Here is a 10,848-nt window from a genome sequence, read left to right as displayed (position 1 = left end):
GCATATCTGTTTTTGTAGCTAGGCAGGACTTTTTGTATTTCGACCCCATTCCATCAACACAAACATATTATTTGAAGTCATATATTGAAGTCATTTAAAATGTGACGCTGTAGCCTACACCAACACTCATTAAAATACTATTTTAAAACAAGCATTGAGTTCTGCTCAGCCAACAGGAAAAAGTCATGCTCTGCATCTCTGATATTATAAAGAAAACACAGTTTGCAAAAAAACGTAGTGCTCTGCATAAAGTGCTCTGATGTGAGTGCTCGTCCACAGTGTTGTGAGGTTGGAGATATATGGCCGGGGAAGGTATTTCTTTTTTAAAGTCACACGCATACACATACATGTACATCATCATATGCCTGCACACAAGACTGGCGAGTGTACCACTACACTAGCCATCCCATGACCGGAGAAGGTTATTGACATAAATTACCGTTTTTTTCCGTGTATAATACGCCCCCATGTATAATACGCACCCTAACAATGGCATGTTGATGCTGGAAAAAAGCCTGTACCCATGTATAATACGCACCCAATTTTTTTTTTTTTTTTTTTTCTTTTTTTTTTAAGTCCCAATGATCGTCACACACGCAGGGAGGCAATGGGTCCCATTTTTATAGTCTTTGGTATGGTCTTAACTAGGCTGGATGTATTTTTTTTGTTGGCGTTGATTTCTCCGACTGCCCGTAAAGGCACCACCGCGATCAGATGAAAAGAGAGGAAAGTGACGTGCGGACATGTGAAAAAGGCGGCTCTGTATGGGAGAGACGTTGAAGAGGAATAAAAACACCCTCGGAAACCAAAACTTGCCCCTCGTCGTGACTCGGAGCCGCAACAAATGTTTCGGATTTGTGTAGGGTACATTGTGACAGCAAACGAGCAGGTGATCGAGCAAGCGTCTGATACGAGAGCATTGCGTTCGTATGGAGCGTGTTTGAAGTGAACAGCAGAGACGAAAGGAACAAGGCAAAGTGTTGTGAAATAAAATATTACCTGTAATACGCATTTTGTTATTTGCTGATTGTATTAAACTATCACATTCATTGTCAGTCAAGAAGAGAAGAGGACTATTATCCCTTCTTTGACGAAATGACCAGAGCACAGTACAAACACACTATTGTTCTTTCGGTATTTATTCAACCCACATTCTTTCACAACATGACAAGAGAACAATACATGAATCAATACTCGTACCAGTACCATGATTTTCTTAAAAAAAAAAAAAAAAAAAAAAAAAATTAAATTAAAAAAAAAAAAATTAAAAAAAATTGTACCCATGTATAATGCGCACCCCAGATTTTAGGACAATAAATTAGTTAAATTTTGCGTATTATACACGGAAAAAAACGGTATACTGTTCAAAGAAAAGCGGTAGCATTCGAAAAGATACTCTTCTAGAAATGATAAAACATCTCATTTGGGTCGGAAGATTCGCTCGTGACGTAAAGCGTTTTGAATTATTACGGCTTCGATGTCGATCAGATTTTGAATGAACGGCCAATCCATGATTAACCGCTTTATTTGTGTGGGAAGAGACAGGAAGAAACTCTGGGTGTTGGGGAGCCTGAAGACTGTATAGGGGCTTGGCTCGGATGTTTATGCTCTTTTCGCCCCCGGGTGTCGGTCAGAACACAGGAGGGAAGACGTGGTTTGGTTTTGATTGCTTTACTGAATCATAGGGGCATACAGGCAAATTGGCAAAGGCACACGTTTTGTCGTAAGGATGTGAGAGCAGGTGTGTGTAGTGTTCATGGTCACCCATGAACACTACACACACATTCTTTGGGTGTATGAATGTGATTCTTGTGTGTGTGATTATGGTATGAAGCGTGTGAAAAGTGCGTGGGATGTGTGTTATGTGTGTGTGTGTGGGGGGCGGTGTTATGTGTGTGTGTGTGGGGGGGGGGGTTGGCAAATACGCACACGATCACAGCAACACGCTCAGTCGATACCAGCCACTTTAACTCCCGTGTGTAACTTTCCACTGCGCGCAATCTGCAACAAGCTCAATGGCCTAGTACCAGCTCAGTGGCCTAGTGGTAGAGTGTCTGCCCTGAGACTGGAAGGTTGTGGGTTCAAACCCCGGCCAGGTCATACCAAAGACTATAAAAATGGGACCCACTGCCTCCCTGCTTGGCACTCAGCATTAAGGGGTGGAATTGGGGGGTTACATCACCAAATGATTCCCAAGCGTGGCACCGCTGCTGCTCACTGCTCCCCTCTCCCCCAGGGGATGGATCAAAGTCACACGGGGATGGGTTAAATGCAGAGGACAAATTTCACCACACCCAGATGTGTGTGTGACGATCATTGGGACTTTAACTTAACTTAACTTTAACAATCGCGATAAGCTGATGTACGTAACTCACGCGAGCCTTAAGGCGTGGTGACGTAACTTTCTAACTCAACATTCAACACAAAATATACATTGATTTTCAACATCAACATAGGAAGCTTTCTAACAGCCGATTGTATGAAGTACCGTAATTTTCGGACTATAAGTCGCTCCGGAGTACAAGTCGCATCAGCCATGAAATGCCCAAAAAAGTGAAAAAAAAACATATATAAGTCGCTCCGGAGTATAAGTCGCATTTTGGGGGGCAATTTATTCGACAAAATCCAACACCAAGAACAGTCATGAACGAGCAACAACAGGCTAAACGATAGGTATGCTAACGTGACATAAACACAAACGAAGAGCTGAGAACGTTATTCAAAAAACTATTACATAAATAACACGTTAATAAAACCATCTGTGTCACTCCAAATCATTAAATCCATCGATCATCCTTTGTCAACAATGCGTGCGCGCCGCTGACGGCGCTTGCACTTCAAAATATTCCACAGGCCCATATAACGATATATAAATTATATATCAAATAACTATTATAAAAGCAATAATGTTATCAAACCATCTGTCACTCCAAATCATTAAATCCATCGATCGTCCTTTGTCAACAATGGGTGTGCGCCGCTGACGGCGCTTGCACTTCAAATTATTCCACAGGCCCATATAACGATAAAGAAATTAGATATCAACTAACTATAAGCAATAGTATTATCAAACCATCTGTGCAGTCTAAATCATTAAATCCATCGATCAAATTCCTCGTCCTTTGTCAACAACGCCGCGCGTGCGCCCTGACGTCAGCCTCGTCGTTATTCCACAGATCTAGTATATAACTAGATTGTAGTGTTAACAAAGTACAAGGAAAGACGTGGGTTTGGTAAACGGCTCTTTATTTAACAAAACAAACTTCCAGGCCTGTGGCAGCGTGGACTTCCAGCCACGGAAGTGGAAGAGAGCTCCATAGAATAGGACCGGGCGTGCGTAAAAGCCATGACCGAGCCCTATCCACCGTCCCCGGACAGCCAACCGACCGATCGCCGGCCCAAGACTTCCATCCACGGAGGTGAAAGAGAGCTCCATAGAATAGGACCGGGCGTGCGTAAAAACCATAATAGTTTTTCAAACCTTCTGTGTCACTCCAAATCTTTAAATCCTTCAAACTCTTCGTCCGCCGTGTCACTTAGAAACAAAGCCGCTAATGATGCCGGTAGTACGTAGGGTCCTTCGTCATCTTCATCATCCCGTGATCAATCTTTGTCCTTTATGTAAACAACCGCCGCGCCGCATCGCGTCGCGCTGCTGACGTCACTTGAAATTCAAATTACAGTAATCCCTTGCTACATCGCGGTTCGTTTATCGCGGTTTCATTTTTTTTTTTTTTTGGAAAATGTTTGAAAAAAAACACATATAAGTCGCTCCTTATTATAAGTCGCCCCCCCACCCAAACTATGAAAAAAAACGCGATTTATAGTCCGAAAATTACGGTACATTCGCTTCTAAGAAAGGTGACAGTCTCTAATGTCTTACGGCAGGTTCGTCTTAGTAGCAGGGTCGTCCTCTCCAGCAGGAAGAGCTGGCAAAGCGACCAGCCTGGCTACCGGCATGGTGACATGACGCTCGCCGATGCGTACGTCAGCAGAGCGGATGTGTCCATCACCGCTCAGGTGGACCTTAGTGACATGGACCACTGGCCACGATGCTCGTGGCAGTTGGGGATCCATCAGCATGACGACTGTTTCTTCGGTGAGGTCTGCTCTGGTGGAGTGCCACTTCTGACGCGTCTGTAGGCTTGGGAGGTAGTTCCGCAGGAAGCTGGACCAGAAGTGGTTCTCTAGAACCTAGGAGTGTCTCCAGTCATGACGGCTTAGCAGGTCAGTCTCTGGGTACACAATCTGGGGCAATGATCCATCTGGCCGCCCCATCAACAGGACGTTGGGTGTCACAGGGTCGAGGTCGTTGATGAGTGGTGTGCAGGGCTGCTTTCACCGAGCGTATTTCCCGTACCCACACCCCTCCGAAGTGGGGTGCTGCAGGGGGGTTGATGTGGAAGCTGACCTTCTGCTTGGATAGCTGCTGCTGTAGCTCTGGGGACAACACTGCGAAAGCTTCTCACATCTCCCTTTCTCCTCCTCGGAAGTTGGTTCCTTGGTCGGAGTACAGCTCTGCAGGTGTCCCACGGCGGGCGATGAACCGCCTCTTCTCTGTGCGCTTCCCCATCTTAACCTGGAATGGGCCAAAGCAGTCCATCCCTGTCGAGAAGAAGGCTGGCTTGAAGCGGCGGAGACGAGCATGTGGCAGATCTGCCATCTTGGGGACAGCTGGTCTGGCCTTCCAGCGTCGGCATCCTGGACAGGTATGCTGATAGCGGCGCACTGCTTATCGGCAATGCAGGATCCAGTAAGAGTGCCGTATCTCTGCGAACACTCTCTCTGGTCCAGGGTGATGCAAACGGCTGTCAAAGTCTTTAATGAGGAGCTGGGTAGAACGGTGGCTCGGGTCCAGCATATGGGGTGTACTGCTGTTTGGTTAAGGTCTTCAGCATGGCGGAGCCGACCTCCAACGCGAATGAGCACCTCTTGGTCCATCTCGGGGAACAAGGTGAGCAATCTACTGTTCGACGGGACAAGCCTACCAGCTGTCAAGAGTCTCAGCTAATTGGGGAAGCTCTCACGCTGGGATCGCTTAAAGATAAGGAACTCTGCCTTTCGGTAATCTTCAGCGGTGGGTTTGCCGCTCTGATCTGCCGCCCCGTGCAGCTCATGGACTGTAGCGTGCAGCAGGTCTTGGCAAGTGTCATGCTGCTTGGTATCTGCTGCATTGGCCATGACTGTGTTGACACCACAGAAGACGGACTTTCTCAGCTCAGAGGCGTCATCTTTGGGGTCAGCGCTGGGTCTGACTGGCCAGTTTTCGGGAGGTTGGGGAACGAATGTCACCAGAAACTGATGTGGTCTCGAACTGTTCTGAGTGAACTTCACCAGACCCTGCAGGGCCCAACCTAGTCTGGTACAGATAGCAGCTGGTCCGCCTGGAGTGCCCAGTCTGATCGTTTTGATGGTGGTTATCAGATGTGGGTGGTCTGATCCTATCAGCAACAATGGTTTGACCTTGTGGAAAGTCCTTATTGGTAGTCCAGTGAGGTGGGAGTACCTCTGCCGGAGTTGGTCTGTCGGGTAGGACTGGTCGGCCAGGCCAAGGCGTGCTGCTGTGAAGGCCTTGGAGACTTTGAAGCTGATCTTTGGATCAGCAGCCGGGGAGATGTGGAAGGACACAGTAGACCCACGAAGTGTCTGGACGTCCTGCCGCATGGTCCCCAATGGGAGGTCCTCCCTCACTCCTCGCATGCCAAGCTCTTGGGCAGCTGCTGAGCGCAGCATTATTCTTTGAGCCGTCGTCCAGGATGGCGTAGGTTGTCAGGGTACGGTTGCCATTGCGAAGAATGACCTGGACGACTTTTAGTAAGACTCTGTTGCCTTCTGGTGGGCGGTCGACGTACAATACCTCAGTAGTGGGGCTCGCCTGTTGACTGTCGACGCGGTTTGAAGGTCTAGGCCGCCTGTCGTTGACCTCATGAAGGACCTGTAGATATTTACCTTGGCACAGACCGCAAAGCTTCTTCAGGTCGCACTGAGCTGCTTGGTGGGGTCTTGCACAGCGCCAGCACCTTTTGTTGGCCTTTATTCAGTCGACGAGTGCTTCCCTGCTAACTTCCGGACACTGACTGAGGAAGTGCTCTTCATTCTCGCAGAGGGCAGTAGGGTCTGGCTCCCCCCCCTTTACTCTTCAGGTCTCTCTGGGGTCCTCTAGGCTCTTGGAGCCATGGAGAACAGTGACAGTTTGCTGTTCTTGGCGGCTCTCGGACGTAGGTGCTCAGCCCGCTAGATGCGGTTGGCCCATCAAAGTCTTGACACCACGATTCATATTTCAGCCACTGAGCCAGGTTGAGCATGTTAGGCGTAGTGCCTGCCTGTTGGAAGGTGCACCGACGGAAGTCTGCACGCTGCTCTGGCGGTAGTTTGCTGAGGAGTCGCACCACATGGGACCCACAGCGAAGTTCAGCTTCACCATCAGTGCCCAGTGTCTTTAGAAGCCCAACCAGCGACTGGACATGAAGGGCGAACCGCTCGAAGGCTGCATGTCACCACGGCGAACATCAGGTGAGTCAAGGACGCTGGCGATCTTCTTGAGAGCTAGTTGGTGTGGCTGACCAAATTTCTCGTTGAGGGCAGACATGGTGTCCGTGTAGGGCATCGGTGAGTTGAGGTAGGAGTCGGCAATCAACTTAGCCTCCTCGAGTTTAAGGAGATCAACCAGAATCTGGTACTTGAAGAGTTCAGTGGCTTCTTCTGGCAAAATGCTCTCTAGGGCCATCTTCAAACGTGCAAACTCACATGGATCTCGGCGGCTGAAGTGAGGTATGGTTTGGGCTCGTCCCCCTATAGCTTTGCTCGGTTGTGACGGCTGAATCACGGGGAAAGGTGGCTGGGCCCTGCCAGGCTTGTCCTGGTGTCCTTGAAGCCTGCTGTGCGACGGCTGGTGGTTGAGCGAACTGTTGAGGGTTACTGGTTGCTGCATGGGAAGCAAGTCTAGGACGTAGAGGCTGTGCGTAGGCAGGCTGATGAAAGTTTGAAGGCTGCTGAACTGCGTAAGCAGCAGCGTAGGGTGTAGCCCTGCTAGGCGGGAGCTGGTACTCTGGTCTCTGAGGTAGAGTCGGCACTGGGGACTGGAAGCGCTGTAGAGGCGGAAGACTGAGGCTTGGAAGGGCTTCGCTGGTGACATGTCACCGTTGCTGGATGCTTGAATCTTCATCTGCTGTAACTCGGAGATTAGCTTATCTATTCTGTCCGTCACTGCTGGTGCCGGAGGCGGCAGGTTGTCGTGGTCGACGGTGTTGGTCCACGGCGGGGGTTCGGGCCAATCCTCTTCCTCCCCCTCCACAAGGCGGGCCGAATAGGGTTCTTCTTGGCTGACGGCATAGCCTGTTGAAGACTAAGTACTGTGTCGGTTAGCCTTCGCATCTCGGCTTGAACTTCCCTGAATGCGGCGACACCGGCGTGGATGAAGCTCTGCGACTGCTGTTACATGCTACTCTCCTTTCTTATATCTCATTTTTCTGCTCTCAAGACGCGGGCGTGAGGTGCTAGATGAGGTAAGGGTGGTTCTCGGACTTCCTCCCTGGGCCCTCTCTCTGAATACTGCCGGTGGGCTAGCTGGGTTTCCGGACTGTAGCTCTGCCGCTCTGGATGGTACAGGTCCATCTCCTGAAGGTCAGCATCCCGCCCGTGATGGTCAGTATAGGGAGAGTGGGTGAAGCGAGGGGGGGTCATCTTGGCCGCTCCCTCCTGGTGAGAAGGCCACTCCTCTTCGTGCCCATGCCTATCTGGTTGCCTGTGCCCTACGTAGCTAACTCGGTAGTTGTCGAGATGAGCTGGGGGGCATGTCTGACGTCTGGGTATTGTCACACGGTCTTCCATCCATCCATCCATCCATCCATCCATCCATCCATCCATCCATCCATCTTCTTCCGCTTATCCGGGGTCGGGTCGCGGGGGCAGCAGCTTTAGGAGGGACTCCCAGAGTTCCCTCTCCCCAGCCACTTCATCCAGCTCATCCCGGGGGATTCCAAGGCGTTCCCAGGCCAGCTGAGATACATAGTCTCTCCAGCGCGCCCTGGGTCGTCCCCGGGGTCTCCTACCGGCGGGACATGCCCGGAACACCTCCCCAGGGAGGCGTCCAGGAGGCATCCTGATGAGACTCCCGAGCCACCTCATTTGGCTCCTCTCAACGTGTAGGAGCAGCGGCTCTTCTCCGAGTCTCTCCCGGATGACCGAGCTTCTCACCTTATCTCTAAGGGAGAGCCCGGACACCCTATGGAGGAATCTCATTTCGGCCGCTTGTATCCTGGATCTCGTTCTTTCGGTCACGACCCATAGCTTGTGACCGACCACAGGTGAGGGTAGGAGCATAGATCGACCGGTAAATCGAGAGCTTTGCCTTTTGGCTCAGCTCTCTCTTCACCACGACAGACCGGTACAGAGTCCGCATTACTGCCGTCGCTGCAGCAATCCGCCTGTCGATCTCGCGCTCCAACCTGCCCTCACTCGTGAACAAGACCCCAAGATACTTGAACTCCTCCACTTGGGGCAGGATCTCATCCCCGATCCGGAGAGGGCATTCCACCGTTTTCCGACCAAGGACCATGGACTCTGATTTGGAGGTGCTGACCCTTATCCCGACCGCTTCACACTCGGCTGCGAACCGCTCCAGTGAGAGCTGGAGATCACGGCCTGAAGAAGCCAACAGCACCACCTCGTCTGCAAAAAGCAGAGACGCGATGCTGAGGTCCCCAAACCGAACACCCTCAACGCCTTGGCTGCGCCTAGAAATTCTGTCCATAAAAATTATGAACAGAATCGGTGACAAAGGGCAGCCTTGGCGGAGTCCAACCCTCACTGGGAACGAATCCGACTTACTGCCGGAAATGCAGACCAAACTCTGGCATCGGTGATACAGGGACCGAACCGCCCTTATCAGTTGGCTCGGCACCCCGTACTCTCGAAGCACCCTCCACAGAACCTCCCGAGGGACACGGTCGAACGCCTTCTCCAAGTCCAAAAAACACCTGTGGCCTGGTTGGGCGAACTCCCATGCACCCTCAAGGATCCTGCCGAGGGTGTAGAGCTGGTCCACTGTTCCACGGCCAGGACGAAAGCCACACTGCTCCTCCTGGATCCGAGGTTCGACCTCCCAACGGACCCTCCTCTCCAGCACCCCTGAATAGACCTTGCCAGGGAGGCTGAGGAGTGTGATTCCCCTGTAATTGGAACCCACCCTCCGGTCCCCCTTCTTAAAGAGGGGAACCACCACCCCAGTCTGCCAATCCAGAGGCACCGTCCCCGATGTCCACGCAATGCTGCAGAGGCGTGTCAGCCATGACAGCCCCACAACATCCAGAGCCCTTAAGAACTCCGGGCGGATCTCATCCACCCCCGGGGCCCTGCCACCGAGGAGTTTTTTAACTACCTCAGTGACTTCGACCCCAGAGATCGGAGAGTCCGCCTCAGAGTCTCCAGGCCCTGCTTCCACAATGGAAGGCGTGTAGGTGGAATTGAGGAGGTCTTCGAAGTATTCTCCCCACCGACTCACGACGTCCCGAGTCGAGGTCAACAGCACGCCATCTCCACTGTAAACAGTGTTGACGGTGCACTGCTTCCCCCTCCTGAGACGCCGGACGGTGGACCAGAATTTCCTCGAACCCGTCCGGAAGTCATTCTCCATGGCCTCGCCAAACTCCTCCCACGCCCGGGTTTTTGCCTCAGCAACCGCCGAAGCCGCGTTCCGCTTGGCCATCCGGTACCTGTCAGCTGCCTCCGGAGTCCCGCAGGCCAAAACGACCTGATAGGACTCCTTCTTCAGCTTGACGGCATCCCTTACCGTCGGTGTCCACCAGCGGGTTCGGGGATTGCCGCCACGACAGGCACCAACGACTTTACGGCCACATCTCCAGTCGGCTGCCTCAACAATGGAGGCGCGGAACATGGGCCACTCGGACTCAATGTCCCCTGCCTACCCCGGGACGTGGGAAAAGCTCTGACAGGGGATTCTGCCAAACGTTCCCAGCAGACCCTCACAGAGCGTTTGGGCCTGCCAGGTCGGACCGGCATCTTCCCCCACCATTGGAGCCAACCCACCACCAGGTGGTGATCAGTTGACAGCTCCGCCCCTCTCTTCACCCGAGTGTCCAAAACATGCGGCCGCAAATCCGATGACACGACTACAAAGTCGATCATCGAACTGCGGCCTAGGGTGTCCTGGTGCCAAGTGCACACATGGACACTCTTATGCTTGAACATGGTGTTCATTATAGAAAATCCGTGTCGAGCACAGAAGTCCAATAATAGAACACCGCTCGGATTCAGATCGGGGGGGCCGTTCCTCCCAATCACACCCTTCCAGGTCTCACTGTCATTGCCCACATGAGCATTGAAGTCACCCAGTAGAACGATGGAGTCCCCAGAAGGAGCGCTCTCCAGTACTTCCTCCAGGTACTCCAAGAAGGGTGGGTACTCTGAGCTGCTGTTTGGTGCATAGACACAAACAACAGTCAGGACCCGTCCCCCCACCCGAAGGCGGAGGGAGGCTACCCTCTCGTTCACCGGGGTGAACCCCAATGTGCAGGTGCCCAGCCGGGGGGCAATAAGTATGCCCACACCTGCTCGACGCCTCTCACCGTGGGCAACTCCATAGTGGAAGAGAGTCCAGCCCCTCTCAAGAGGGCTTGTACCAGAGCCAAAACTATGTGTGGAGGCAAGTCCGACTATGTCTAGTCGGAACTTTTCTCCCTCACACACCAGCTCGGGCTCCTTTCCAGCCAGAGAGGTGACAGTCCATGTCCCAAGAGCCAGCTTCTGCAGCCGGGGATTGGACCGCCAAGGTCCCCGCCTTTTGCGGCCGCCCAGTTCACTTTGCACCCGACCCTTTTGGCCCCTCCT

The sequence above is a fragment of the Syngnathus acus genome, chromosome 4, assembly GCF_901709675.1.
Source record: "Syngnathus acus chromosome 4, fSynAcu1.2, whole genome shotgun sequence".
Taxonomy (NCBI): Eukaryota; Metazoa; Chordata; class Actinopteri; order Syngnathiformes; family Syngnathidae; genus Syngnathus; species Syngnathus acus.
This window is presented reverse-complemented; position numbering follows the sequence as displayed.